A 15,941-nucleotide genomic window follows, 5' to 3' on the forward strand; every position below is an offset into this window, starting at 1 on the left:
AACGTCCTAGCTCCTGTCGCTGTCACCGACCGACAGCTGTGGCCACACCTTCGCTAGCCACACCAGATATGGAGACAAGAATGGCCGACATGCCAAACAGGCCTGGCACCTAAGCCACTGCTTGTCAGACATTACGCATAGATGAATTCTTTAGACGATGACCGGTTTCAGTCTGTAATGACCATCTTCAGATCTAAAATGTATAAATACACTCCTGGAAATGGAAAAAAGAACACATTGACACCGGTGTGTCAGACCCACCATACTTGCTCCGGACACTGCGAGAGGGCTGTACAAGCAATGATCACACGCACGGCACAGCGGACACACCAGGAACCGCGGTGTTGGCCGTCGAATGGCGCTAGCTGCGCAGCATTTGTGCACCGCCGCCGTCAGTGTCAGCCAGTTTGCCGTGGCATACGGAGCTCCATCGCAGTCTTTAACACTGGTAGCATGCCGCGACAGCGTGGACGTGAACCGTATGTGCAGTTGACGGACTTTGAGCGAGGGCGTATAGTGGGCATGCGAGAGGCCGGGTGGACGTACCGCCGAATTGCTCAACACGTGGGGCGTGAGGTCTCCACAGTACATCGATGTTGTCGCCAGTGGTCGGCGGAAGGTGCACGTGCCCGTCGACCTGGGACCGGACCGCAGTGACGCACGGATGCACGCCAAGACCGTAGGATGCTACGCAGTGCCGTAGGGGACCGCACCGCCACTTCCCAGCAAATTAGGGACACTGTTGCTCCTGGGGTATCGGCGAGGACCATTCGCAACCGTCTCCATGAAGCTGGGCTACGGTCCCGCACACCGTTAGGCTGTCTTCCGCTCACGCCCCAACATCGTGCAGCCCGCCTCCAGTGGTGTCGCGACAGGCGTGAATGGAGGGACGAATGGAGATGTGTCGTCTTCAGCGATGAGAGTCGCTTCTGCCTTGGTGCCAATGATGGTCGTATGCGTGTTTGGCACCGTGCAGGTGAGCGCCACAATCAGGACTGCATACGACCGAGGCACACAGGGCCAACACCCGGCATCATGGTGTGGGGAGCGATCTCCTACACTGACCGTAGACCACTGGTGATCGTCGAGGGGACACTGAATAGTACACGGTACATCCAAACCGTCATCGAACCCATCGTTCTACCATCCCTAGACCGGCAAGGGAACTTGCTGTTCCAACAGGACAATGCACGTCCGCATGTATCCCGTGCCACCCAACGTGCTCTAGAAGGTGTAAGTCAACTACCCTGGCCAGCAAGATCTCCGGATCTGTCCCCCACTGAGCATGTTTGGGACTGGATGAAGAGTCGTCTCACGCGGTCTGCACGTCCAGCACGAACGCTGGTCCAACTGAGGCGCCAGGTGGAAATGGCATGGCAAGCCGTTCCACAGGACTACATCCAGCATCTCTACGATCGTCTCCATGGGAGAATAGCAGCCTGCATTGCTGCGAAAGGTGGATATACACTGTACTAGTGCCGACATTGTGTATGCTCTGTTGCCTGTGTCTATGTGCCTGTGGTTCTGTCAGTGTGATCATGTGATGTATCTGACCCCAGGAATGTGTCAATAAAGTTTCCCCTTCCTGGGACAATGAATTCACGGTGTTCTTATTTCAATTTGCAGGAGTGTATATACATCTAGTGAGCAGTGTGTCTTTTAACATAGAACAGCAATATGTATCACTATATACTGTCATACACCAGGGAAATGTACAGATAAAATATGGTACAACGTATCTTTTTTCACACCATGTCCTAAAGTGACACGGCCATAATGGCATCGTCAAAACATATAATCAGCATAGCATCGTCATTTTACAGTATTGGATCACTGTTTGTACACGCGATTATGTCGCAGTTGGTGACTACCCATAGATGTCCTCCGCTGTTTTGCAGTCTGGAGCGGTCGCCTCCGAATGGATGAAACAAACGCCCACTAACTAGCTTTTCCAGCAGACTCCGACCCAAGACAACTCACTGGGCCAGCTATGTTAAACAAACAAATGCGGGCAGTGCACCATATCAGACACCCAGTAACTTGTCCGCCGCTGTCCCCAGCGGCCTCGGGCTCTGCCCCAAGTCAACACTGCTGCTCCTCCGAGGTGTCTCCGTCCACTGGCACCGTCCGAGCAAAGTGGCGCTGCTGCTGTCCACACGCTGCAAAATGCGCCATCTGATGCGGTTTCAGCGCCACATCCGTGCAGACGCGACCAATTGGGCAGGCGGGAAGAGAGGCGAAATTTCGTTTCCACTGCGCTCTAGGAAACTGAAACACTCGGAAGGATGTCTCCCACTGTGGACTCAGTGAAAGACATTGCACGAAATTATTTGCGGTGAGTTGGACAGTAATGAAACATGCCTGCTCTTGTGTGGCCTTTGTTCCACATTACACGCAGCTACGAGCCACACATTATTCTATTGTTTCGTCAGAGATTCTGAGACTCTGACAAATTCGTCTGCTAGCGGAACTTTTCTTTGCAAAGCACACTAAACTTTGACCTATGAAAACCTGTGATGTGGCAGGCCGCCAAAATTCTAGCGGTAATTACCGGACCGTGTGGTTGAGAACAAACCTTCCACTTTGATTTCTGCTTCGTCGTCGACTGGATGTAGTAGACATACTTGTATGTGTTTCGAAATCGACATATTCAACTTCCTGCAACACAGGATGTGGTAAGATCGCAACTTGCTTCGTGCCTTTGGGTTGTCTTTATATTGCTGGAATTTACTATTATTCAAGGCTATGTTAGATCGGACTAACTTCTCGTGTCACATTTTCATTCGTAGTACTGGAGGAACACAGATTTCGTTTGTGGTCCATTCGAATTCACCAGCACGTGGAAAATGGTATCTTTTAGTTCATGCTCACATGGGTACAAGAGCCTTATAATCGCAGTCAGTCGTAAAATCAAGATACTAAGGTGTGGAACGTTATTTTGAAGGTATTTTGTGTGACGATGTAAGGCTGAACTGACGAAAATGATAGATCCGATGTATAGTATTCGCCACTGACAGATAATCGTTTTGATCAATGTAATGCTTTTGTAGTACTTCTGGCATTGCTAAATTCATTGTGTCACATACTTACCTATGTCTATGTCTATGAATACCATCACGGTTGGATCATTTGCAGAGAAACATTTGTTGTTGTCTTCAGTCCAGAGACTGGTTTGATGCAGCTCTCCATGCTACTCTCTCCTGTTCAAGATTCATCTCCCAGTACCTACGGCAGCATACATCCTTCTGAATCTGCTTAGTGTATTCATCTCTTGGTCTCTTTCTACGATTTTTACCCTCCACGCTGCCCTCCAATACTAAATTGGTGATCCTTGATGCCTCAGATCATGTCCTACCAACCGAGCCCTTCTTCTAGTTAAGTTGTGCCACAAATTTGTCTTCTCCACCATCATATTCAATACCTCCTCATTAGTTATGTGATCTACCCATCTAATCTTCAGCATTCTTCTTTAGCAACACATTTCCAAAACTTCTATTCGCTTCTTGTCCAAACTATTTGAAATGGGCTTTCACGGTTTGTTAATGCCACCCAAGGGCGAATGACGGAAGGTGTGGACCAAAGGGATTTAGGACACTTCATTCACTGTTTATTTTTTTTACAACACACTTCTTGACTAACAACATTGATAATACTTTTAAAGGGAAACAACACAACATGCCTTGTAAATCGCCTAACTGCATAAGTGAACTACTAAAAATAATCGTTCATATGTTTAGGAACACAATAAACTTCAACTCACAAATAGCATTCAGTTGTTTACTAATTAATTAAATGTCTGTTCAAGGCAATTTACCCACATAATCAACAACTTGAAACCAGAATACACTTCCTTGCTATTAAATGTCTGCATAAGTTAATGGCCGTACATAGTAACCTCTGAACAGCAATTCAGTTGACTTAAAAAAGAACACAACCACCTAAACATGTTTACAGAATTATGGGAAAGAAATGCATATACATCTTCTGTTCAGCAAATGAACCTTCTCATTACCCACATAGAGCCACTGCGAGGTACTGGAAGCAAAACATAAGTCTTCCACGTGTATACCAAAGGCACGGTTTCCCAGACTGCAAGCCGTAAGAAATCAAGTACAGGAAGGCGTCGGGCTAGTAAACAACGCCCGCTACGGTGGGTGGGCGCGACTACGAACTGCTTGCCACAGTGGTTCGGTTCCTCCCGCAGCCTCTGCGAAGACCGGCAGCGAAATTAATGAAATTAGCACCACCTGTGACACAAATGGCAAGCAACTCACCAACGTAAGAAGGACATAAATTATTTGCATATACAACGTGTCCAAAACAGCTGTCTGTCCACTACTTCCAGCGCCTCAGAGGACACCACTTAACACAGTGAATTCAGAGTCATCTAAACATACCGCGCAATCTGCACAAAACCACATGAACTTCCTGCATGAGAGCACTACGCTTAAAATAAGGAATATTAACTTAACACAACATACAACTTCTAAATCTCCGGGTGACTGGCCTGGACTCGTGAAATGGATCTACCAACACATCATCACGGCCAATAAACCGCCTCCGCTCTCCGCTTGCGAGGCACAAATAGGATATGTCCTGCAACACACTGATTAAAATATCTAAAACAGTGTTCGTTACAAAGTAAACACTCAATGTCACAGGGAAACAGACATCGGTTCGTTACAATAAACGCACAAATCACGTGGCTGAAAAACACAACCAAGTCAGTGGCACACAAGAAGGTCAGTAATAGTAAGGCCCTTTATCATTTTCCCATTCAGAGGGGCGTAAAACAATAACACTTAAGCAGAGAAGTATGAATGCATTTGAGCAATTCAGTGACTGACAACAACTAAGTTTTTAAATGCAGAACACAAGTCCTCACAGAATAAACGCGGCTTTGCGCAATGGGCTCCTAATAGTAAGGTTAAGCGTCCAAAGCACACTGCTCCAGAAATACACCACAACGGCAAGCACCCTCAGTAATCGCCAGAACGATGGACACTGAGAACAAAATGCTGCTTATATCCAAACCAATAGTGCTCGCTATGGCGTCACATCAGTCACAGAGCCATAGAGACGAGAATGTAGTCACTAGAAGCAAACGGTAAATCCATCATAAACAAGGAAGCAGCATGTTTCCGACAGCATCGGCGCCTCTACCCAAGTCCGCCGCGAACGCACAAACACAATCAGGTAACGTGGCAAACTTTCCTCTTGCCACGACACACGGCGTCGGCAGACCCGGCTTCACGCTCCGCGCACTACTGCCTATCTCACTGTTTCTGCTCGCCCTCCAAAATCCAACTACTCGACTGTCACAGGTGCCTCGCCGACTTCCCCCACGAGGGGGCGCCATTTGTCCTTTCCTCCGCGATACAGCGCCACGGCTATTTATCGTCCATGTTTCACTTCCATACATCGTTACATTCCATACAAATACTTTCAGAAACGCCTTCCTGACACTTAAACCTATACTCGATGTTAACAAATTTCTCTTTTTCAGAAACGCTTTCCTTGCCATTGCCAGTCTACATTTTATATCCTCTCTACTTCGACCATCATAAGTTATTTTGCTCCCCAAATAGCAAAACTTCTTTACTACTATGAGTGTCTCATTTCCTAATCTAATTTCCTCAGCATCACCCGACTTAATTCGACTACATTCCGTTATCCTCGTTTTGTTTTTGTTGATGTTCATCTTCTATCCTCGTTTCAAAACACTGTCCATACCGTTCAACTGCTCTTCCGGGTTCTTTGCTGTCTCTGACATACAATTTCATCGGCGAACCTCAAAGTTTTTATTTCGTCTCTATGGATTTTCATTTCTATTCCGAATTTTTCTTTTGTTTCCTTTACTGCTTTCTCAATATACAGATTGAATAACGTCGGGGATAGGCTACAACCCTGTCTCATTCCCTTCCCAACCACTGCTTCCCTTTCATGCCGTTCGACTCTTATAACTGCCATCTGGTTTCTGTACAAATTGTAAATATCCTTTCGCTCCCAGCATTTTACCCCTGCCAACTTCAGAATTTGAAAGCGAGTATTCCAGTCAACGCTGTTAAAAGCTTTCTCTAAGTCTACAAATGCTAGAAGCATGGGTTTGCGTTTCCTTAATCTGTCTTCTAAGATGAGTCGTAGGGTCAGTGCCTCACGTGTTCCAACATTTCTACAGATTCCAAACTGATCTTCCCCGAGGTAGGCTTCTATCAATTTTTCCATTCGTCTGTAAAGAATTCGCGTTAGTATTTTGCAGCTGGGACTTATTAAACTGATAGTTCGGTACTTTTCACATGTGTGAACAGCTGCTTTCTTTGGGATTGGAATTATTATATCCTTCTTGAAGTCTGAAGGTATTTCGCCTGTCTCATACATCTTGGTCGCCAGATGGTAGAGTTTTGTCAGGGCTGGTTTTCCCAAGGCTGTCAGTAGTTCTAATGGAATGTTGTCTACTCCCGGGCCTTTAGAGTTATTTTACTTAAATGTACCCCTTTTACGTACATTGCATTATTGTCATGAACAAAGGCATATAACTATACAACAATTTTTCTGTTGTCTTCTTTAGAGTTATCACAGTAGTACAGTTAAGGTTACGTGGCGCATTTTCTCCGAAACCTGCAGTTGCAGAAACGGCGTCACTATCTCCGCCATAGAATAGGCTTTCTCATGCATTATAGGATACAAGTGGCAAACACATTTGTCCTGGTCAAGTCGATACTATTCGACGATGGTCCATACACGATTAATTAATTAATTAATGAAAATCGCTCCACTTGCTGTGAGAATTTTATTGAATTCACTACTGGGTTTGGCCTTTACATTGGGCCTTTTTCAATTGGTTCTGGAAACTATATATATTAATACTGTATAACAGAAAATGCGAAATCAAGACTTACACACGTACTACGTAAGTGTAGATAGTGTGCAAACATAGATTAAACTGTAGAGAAGCAACGTCAAATAAATAAAAAAATTCAAGTCATGTGGATTTAATAATTTATGTATCCAATGAAATCGTGCAAGAATTGGACTGTCAAGATCGTAAAAACCATTCAGTATATTAGAAGTATTGGTATGCTTTAGTTGTAATAGTATTTGCGTCCTGTGCAGTGTTTGTCGTCAGAGTTCAAAGTTGTAACTTTTGGAATCGCTTCAGAATAACCGCCTGTTGCGCTTGTGAGAGATGTGCCACATCCGAAATACTATTATGGCAGTCATATTGCCTTGTCATGCTTCTGTGATAAATAATTTTGGGATACATTTCAGGGCAAACCATGCTTGGAGAGTTTCATGAACATCCAGAGTTATTTTTTATGAAGTGTTTGTCTTCCAATCAAAGAACTGTATGACCGATGTACATCTTTTGAGTCACACACAGATATAGTGAGGGGAAACAAAGGTCTAATTTCTTGTAGTATATTATCTTAACGGGCATTGTAATTCTCATCAAACAGTGGAAAACTATTTCTGATAAATTTAATTAGTGAACATATAAATTACGAATGTTTATTTTAAAAAAAAGCAAATCCGTGAATCGGCGGATACAAGGTGAGTACGAATGACGAAGCATGTTGCACCTTCCACTCACTTTTTATGAAGAACCGTATGTCCCTCGAAATTCTGCCGTAAGCCATTATCAGTGTCAAATTCGAAATACGTTAACATACTGATCAGTCTGTTTCCGAGACGTTCAATACCGAGGCTACATGTGCTTAACTTACGTGAGCAGTTCACCGCTATTTTTCTTCCAGTCCAAATTCTCGTTAATATGCACACCTTAAACTCCTGTTCATGTGCTACTATCTCCTGCGATCTTATACTCTTAGCTGCGTTTGTTCGGTAGCAGGGAGAGTGTATTAGTAGACTGTTTCATCAGAAACATCACTATCACTATCTTCTGTCTAAGCGTATGTGTAATCATTTACGTGGAAGTTACTGCACATCAGAAAGCATTAAGAGTATTTGCACAGCCACCATGTTCTGATGGATACGCACACATGCGTGTGTAGAATTTATAAGCTGGAGGAACTAACGGCGTTCACCGACGCGTGAAACGAAAACTCGTTTCGAGGTCATTGGGAGGAGAACGTGTTCGTAGAAAAAGGAAGGTCCACTGGGATTCACACGAAGAGGCTGCTGCTTATATAAAAGACCAGCTGCTGCCGCTGCTAGCTCAGAACGGACTGGACACCGCAGCTATGAAGTCTTACATACTCGTTGTACTCGGTAAGTGTCCGTGTTACCTCATTAACAACATACGTTCAAATGGTTCAAATGGCTCTGAGCACTACGGGACTTAACATCTGAGGTCATCAGTCCCCTAGAACTTAGAACTACTTAAACCTAACTAACCTAAGGACATCATACACATCCATGCCCGAGGCAGAATTCAAACATGCGACCGTAGCGGTCGCGCGGTTCCAGACTGCAGCGCCTAGAACCGCTCGGCCACACTGGCAGGCGACAACATACATCTCGGGCGGTATGTAATATGCTAAACCTCATGTAACGTGGACGAGGTTCCTCTGTGCACTTAATTATTGATATTAAGATATATTCGTGTGAATCAGTGACACCTGAAGAAAGATCCGCGTTGAATCACAAAGAGCCAGTAATAACACTGAAACTTTTGATTATTCATTTCTAATAATTATGCCTGTATATTAGCTGGATACAAATTACAAAATTTCAATGCTGAAATATGCTTGTAGAGATACGAAAATAAGTGTTTAATATTTTGTTGCTATCCGTAACACAGTTTAAACTTCGTTTTCCATCAGGCACTTTAATTTCCTTTTTTTTTTTTTTTTTTTTTTTTTTTTTTTTTTTTTTTTTTACAGTCCACGACGCTGTTCGATGCGTCTGACAGAAATCTCTCTGTGACACAACACTAAATATTTTTTATTTTATTTTCGCTGCAATTGTACCTCAGTTTTGCGATGCTGTATGCTTCGTGTTTCAATACAAATTTACCTAGTTGTTGAATTACAGTATTTCTTTTTGTTCGTACTAAACACGGTGCTTTAGTACCGATAACACAGAGACGAAGTTTATGTGACAGCACACCGCGCTTGGTACACGCAGCTATTGGGGACCACAGTACAGTTACGGTACCTGAAGGTGGGCTTATAACTGTCCGAAACCAGTCGTGTGAAAAAAAAGAAATTTACAACTGAAGCGGTATTTTCAACCTCTGCTAATTTTTGTTTGTTGGGTGTGATTACTGTACTTGTATCATCAGCAAAATCAACAGGATTTGCATCTTTATGGATATAGTAAGAACAATAAGAGATGCAAGACTGAGTCCTATAGGTTCCCATCGCTAGTTCTTGTTTGGTGGGTCGATTATTATACTTGTATCACCAGCAAAGAACTAGCTTTGCATCTTCGTGAGTATAGAGTGACAAATCATTAAACATAGTAAGTACAGTAAGGGACCAAGACTGAACACTTTGGGACCCCATTGTTGATACCTCCCCAGTTTGAGAAATCTGCAGATTTTTTTGCATTATGTGAACTGTTTAATTCAACCCTCTGCACTCTTCCAATTAAATGTGAATTAAACCATTTGTGCACTGTCCCACTCATACCACAATACTTAAGCTTATTTGGAAGAATTACATAATTTACACAATCAAAATACTTTGAGAGATCACAAAAAATCCCAATTGGTCATGTTCGGTTATTCAGAGTGTTTAATATTTGATCAGTGTGAGCACATGTACGATTTTCTGTTGAAAAGCTTTTTTGAAAACAAAAGTGACACTTGGTGGTGCTTTAGTTCCAAGATATGTGAAGCTACTCTTGAGTACGTTACTTTTTCAAGTATTTTGGATAAAGGTGTCAGAAGTGAGATTGAGCAGTTAGTTTTTCGAACATCAGATTTATCCTTCTTTTTATGCAATGACTTAACAATAGCATACTCGTCTATCAGGAAAAATGTCCTGTTTCAGTGAGCTATTACATATGTGGCTGAGAATCCTACTTATCTGCTGGTATCAAGCTTGTTGTACTCTGTTGGAAATGTCATTAATTCCATGTGAGATTCTACTTTTGAGTGAGTTTATTAATTTCGTAATTTCAGGGGGAGAGGTGGACAGATTTTCAGTTTCAGCAAATTGAAATAGAGATTGCCTTTTCTAAAGGATGTATAATTCCTATTTCCTTCACAACTATTAAAAATGATAATTAAAAATATTTTCAACTTGTGGCTTTTTAAATAAACTTTCCATACAGTTCAGTGGTATGCCAGTCTTCCTATGCTCTTTGTTGCCCTGTTTCCTTTTCAACAATATCCAAATTCTTTTAATTTTACTTTCAGATGTGCTAATTGCAGACATAGTACATGTGCTTCTGGATTTTTTAATAACTTTCCTTAATACAGTAAAGTAGTTTTTATAGCAGAGACACTTGTCTGTTGCTCAGTCATTATTCTTTCTTACTATTAGATGCGTTTCTCTCTTATGTTTACCAGGAATTTTGTCCCTTTAATGGTTCTTACATGGTTTCTTACAATTATATTTCACTGTCTTCTTAGGGAAACTGTTCTCAAAATTACTCATAAGCATATCGTGATAAAAAGTTATAGATATTTTAAATAAGCATTGAGTTATTGGCACACCTCTTACTGTTGTAACTGCTATGAGCTTTCCCTAAAATTTGCAGTTGTGAAGTGGTTAATTGAATGCACCATTTTGGAGGATTATTTTGCACTGCTGTATGAAGCTACCTCATATACTGGAATTAGTTGTGCATCATGATCAGAAAGATCATTGTTAACAGGATAAATCTTTAATTGATTAAATTTTATCTTTGTCTATGAAGATATCACGTATCAGTGTTCTGCTTTCCTGTACTACCCTAGTAGGAAGATCTATTACTGATGCCAAACTGAAAGAAATGAGTAATATTTCAAGGCTGTTTGAGAAAATCTACATTGAAACCCCCTCAAATACTAGATTGCTTTCCACTGTCTGACAGGTAGCACAACAACAGATCCAAGTGTTTCAGAAATAGCTAAAACTGTCCCAATGGGGACCTATAAACATTTACAATTATAAAAGCACCATATTTAGTTTAAGTTCAGAGACACATGCTTTTGTATGATGCTCTACACAAAATTTTTTAGTTGTTTGGCACTATAATAACTTATATATGACAACTCCTTCTTTCTCCATTTTGTCTCTCCTTACATGTGCTGAAAGCTTATATGCACCCACAAATACCTTTTCCAAATCTTTGTTCAGACATGCGTAGTACATCTATTAAATCCTCAGTTTCTAAACCTTCAAAACAAACAAGAATTTCATCTACTTTGTTTTTTATTCCTCTGATGTACTGATGCAATACACTAACATGGTTTCTCACTGCACTTTTATAAGAATCTTGTGATATTTTAACATCTTTAATACCTACCTGTCCGCTGAGGAAGCAATGCAGTGTTCAAAGGGACCTTCGCGTTGAGGATAATTAGAACACTTTTAAGTAAAAAAACTTTGTCTGTCACTCCCAAGAAGAGAACTTTTTCATCCTAGTATGAAAAAATTTCACTATTTTTGCGCCAAGGATCAGTGATATAACTGCACAAGACAGTCATATTCTCGTCTTTTTCTTCGTTTTCCGTCGTTCCTTTATTGCGGCAAAGTTCATGGAGGTACGTTCTGTCTATGCAACTAAACGAAAGGCAGTTTGCTTTTTGCCATACGCATTTAGATTCTTTTATTTGTGAAGGATCTTCAGCGGCCTGTAATACATGTTTCTTTCTATACATATAAGAAATGTGTTATACAGGAGTTATAATATATTACTATATTACATTTTGTCATGTTTTTCTCTTGTTTTTCGCGTTAGAAACAACTCCTGTAGCACAAATATCGTGATGTTAAATAATTGTTTGGTGTTACTATTTACAGTGTTCTTAGTCCATATGTGTGGTCCTGGAGATGCGTCCATTCGGTGATCATGCTCCAGCTGGCCGATTTCTGGCGCTTTCTGGCCAACATTTGTTATAATGTATCACCTGCACTTTTCATTTTATGATTTATGTGTGTGTGTTTACACAGTGTAGTGTTGGTAACTGTGGCCTTGTGTTCATCTTCCCTCTCTTGTTTGTGTTGTATGTGTGGACCGATAGTTTTCATTTGTTGTGTGGTTGTGTGTGTGTGTGTGTGTGTGTGTGTGTGTGTGTGTGTGTGTGTGTGTGGTGTGTATGTGTGTGAGTGTGTGTGTGTGAGAGAGAGAGAGAGAGAGAGAGAGAGAGAGAGAGAGAGAGAGAAAACGAGAAAGAAGGGGATGGGAGGAAGATTGATTAACTACAAATTCTCGTTACGTTTCATATTTCTGTTTGTCTGCTTATACTGATTTGGTCATTAATTACCTTGTTTTTTATTGCAAGGGCTCTTTGAATGTGAAAGTTTTCTTGTAAAGGCAGGAGTTCTTTGTTGTGTAATTTCGTATTTTTTTATAAACGCATTTTCACTTCATAAAACGCGGTGAGCACTACACTGTTTTTCCTACCCCCAGTGATGGTCATTTCTTCCTGTGGGAGTTTAGGGCTGAATTTGAATTTTGTTTACTTTTTCTCTCCCTTTCTCTGTTTGCAGGTAAGCTACTTTATCTGTTTGTGTTGCCTTTTCTGTATAGATCCTTCAATGTTTTACGTAATGTGCCTGTACAGAGAGTAGTGTTTTGATTTAAAGCTAGTTTGCCTTATGCTGTTGCCTTCTGTATGCTGAAGTTCTATTGCCATGTTGTGGTATAGGTTGTGGCTGGATTTCAGTATTTTTAAATCTGTTGGTATTATAGTTGGGTGGCGGTTAGGAGCTGTTGGGTGGTCAGCAAATGTGCTATGGGTGCTGTTACTTTTTAGGGGTCTGAGGTGTTCTGAAAATCTTGTTTTGAAGATCCTGCATGTTTATCTGATGTATACTGATAGGCAAGTGTTGTATGTAAGTTCACATCTTCCTGATCTGTTGAATTTGTCTGTGCCTGTCTCCTGTTTTCTGAGTCTTTTCTATGTTGTTTTGTTTGTCCTGTATCCTATTAGGATTCCCTGTTTGTTCAATATGTTTCCTATTCTGTGGACAGTTTTGATATTGTGGGTGAGTATGTGCCATTTCTTGTGTGTGTTGTTGCACTCTTGTGTCTTACATAAGACAACTGTTTGTATGCTGTGTTGATCTGTGTTGTGTGAGGTTTTGTGTGGGTGTTGTGCATTTGTTCATTTTCTCTTTACAAATTTGTTGGTTTATTTTCTCTGTCATTTGGGGCTTGTAACCATTTTAACCATTTTCTTCTGCTGTCTGTTTTATCCTGTTTAGGCAATGTGTGTAATTCTGTTTGCGTATGGGTGTTCTGTCCAATCTGTGGAGCATAAATATGAAGTTTGCTCGTTTGTGTGGCACTGGGTGGTTCGATAGATTGTGAATGGTGATGTTTGTGGTTGTCAGTTTACTGAATATTGTGTAATCATGGGTGTTGTTCGTTTTTTGTCCAGAAAATTTAGTGTGTTATCTGTTTCTGTTTCTAGCGTGAAGGCAATTATGGGTGTAAGTTGTTTACTTCATTGTGTAGACGTTCTGTATGTGTGTGTGGTTATCAATTAGGTATATTTTGTCATCGATGTAATGGTACCACTATATGACTCTGTATTTTTTTTTTTTTGGTCTTACTATGAGTGTGAAGATCCTGCTCTCTAACCTGTTCATGAATACGTTGGCTAGGAGGTCACTAATTGGAGATCCTACTGGCAACCCTTCATGTTGAGAATAAAATACTTTGTTGGCCATGAACTAATTTGTCCTGTTGGACAGTTCTGTGTGTGGTTGCAATTTCATTAATGTGTGTGTCTGGTGTCTTTCCTTTTGTTTCACTCTTTGTATGGTGATGTTGATTGTTTCATTTATTGTAATACAAGTGTACATGATGTGACATCAAATGATAGAAGGCTTGCTGTTTCTGGTATGTCTATGTACTTGATCCTCTCGACTAGTTCCATTGAGTTTTCTAGGTTACTGCTATTTTTAGGAGCGTCTATTTTTTCTTTAGTAATGTATGTGTATGTTGGGCAAGGTGGTATGATGGAGTATTTCTGAAACTGATGACCAGCCTTAAAGGGGAATGTTCTTTGTGTACCTTTGATAGGGGTTTTAGAGTTGGTGCCTTTGGAGTTTGCTGAGGAATGCCTGGCTGTGCAGAACCTATAACCTATAATTCAACTGCAAACACAAAAAGAAAGACACTGCTGCAGATCCAAAAGATGAATCTTGTCAGTTGTTGTTTGTAAATATGACTAGTTTGTTTCTTGTTCTGTAAGCAATGTTTAATCACTGTTTCTTCAATATGTTTGCTATGCTCTGTGTTGATTTGTGTTTGTGTGTTAAAGTGTACCATTTCTTTCTGTTAGTCATGTCATGAGTGTTATTGTTTTCTATTCCTGTGTGTGCTATAGAGTCTGTGGGGTTCTTTGGTGTTTGCTTTCTCTGCTTGTTTTCATTTTTCTTTAGTTGTGTTCTGATCTTTGGGTTGAGTCTTTCTATTATATGGGTGTTATAACCACTGTTTGTGGCTACAGTCTGTGTAATGTATGTTGTAGGGCTGCTAATTTTCGATTTCACAAATTTTGGATGAAGCATATATAATTTTATCTGTGGCTGGTAGCTTTCTGAATATTTCAAATGTGTGCTTATTGCGTCTCTCTTTATTAATATATCCAAGAAATGTATTTGCTTTTATGTTTCTTTTTCCATGGTGAATTGAATATTTTCATATATGTTGTTTATGTTTACATAAAGTTTATCTATTGCCTCTATTGGTTCATCTACCATAAATGTTATGCCATCCACATATCTGTACCAGTAAACAATTTTGTATTCTTTCTTTGTAATGAATGTATTGAATATGTGTTTTCTATGTGACTGATGAATATGTTTGTCAATGTTTATGAAACTGGGAAACCCATCGATTTGCAAGTAATTGGAAGTAATTTTGGGATGTGATTGCTTTGAGGGCTTTGGTTATTTCAATAAAATTATATGTAGGTAATTTATTGTACATCATAAGTTTTCTTCAATTAGTTTTATTGTATCTTTAGCGGGTATCAAGGTGTACATATTCTCGATGTTGAAAGAGATGAGTAATGCTGTTTGTGGAATGTGTAAGTAAGTCTTTTATTTGTATTATGAGTTCATTTGTGTTTTTCACAGTTATGCTGTTCTTCGTTTCATAATGTTGCATTACGATTTTGTTCATGTGCTTTATCACATGGTTTGATGGTACATTCATGAAATTAATAACAGGTCTCAACAGAATAAGGGTTTTGTGAACCTTGGGTGGACTCCTGAGAGTTGGCGCTTTAGGGCTGTTCTGTGTGATGGATTGTTTTTGTTTATCTGTGAGTATGTGTTTGATGTCATTGAGGTTGTTTTTATCTATGTTTACAAAACTGCTGTTGACTCAGATTTCAGTTTCGTGGTGTTAAAGGCGAAAACATCTTTAGTTTTTCTATATATTGTTCTTTATTGATCTGTGCTGTGCTGTTTCCTTAATCAGGTCTTGTGACCATAGTGATATTAGATTGCAGTTTTAGTTTCTAAGTAATGTTGTTTTCTGTTTGACGTTTCCTGTTCTGCTCTTTCTTTGAAATGTTGATTACATTGTTTATTTCTTTCTTCTCTAGTTCTCGTTTTTGCCCAATATTTACAGTTTATTTTTTTGTTTCTCTTCCTCAGGATACTTTCTGTTTCTACAATCAGATTTTCTGTGTAGTGGTTATTATTTTTGTACTGGTATTGTGTTTGAAACCTTCCTCTAATAGCTGTGATTATTTCTCTGTTAATTGCTTTTGTGAGACGTTTATTAGTTTTGTTTGAAATTTTTGGTGGTGGATGCATTGTACTTTGTTATGTTTTTCTTTCTGTTTATTTTTGTTAGTATTCTGA

The 15,941-nt window shown here is 40.5% G+C and overlaps 1 long non-coding RNA gene across 1 annotated transcript in view; it reads left to right on the forward strand.

Annotated features, from left to right (window-relative positions):
• The first annotated feature begins 8,083 nt into the window (after positions 1-8,083).
• The window catches only part of LOC124805379, a 21,964-nt gene continuing 14,106 nt past the window's right edge, over positions 8,084-15,941 (forward strand). The window contains exon 1 of the long non-coding RNA XR_007017451.1: positions 8,084-8,229. This is a non-coding gene — a long non-coding RNA (uncharacterized LOC124805379). The remainder of the gene's footprint in view (positions 8,230-15,941) is intronic.

This window comes from Schistocerca piceifrons, chromosome 7, assembly GCF_021461385.2.
Source record: "Schistocerca piceifrons isolate TAMUIC-IGC-003096 chromosome 7, iqSchPice1.1, whole genome shotgun sequence".
Lineage (NCBI taxonomy): Eukaryota > Metazoa > Arthropoda > Insecta > Orthoptera > Acrididae > Schistocerca > Schistocerca piceifrons.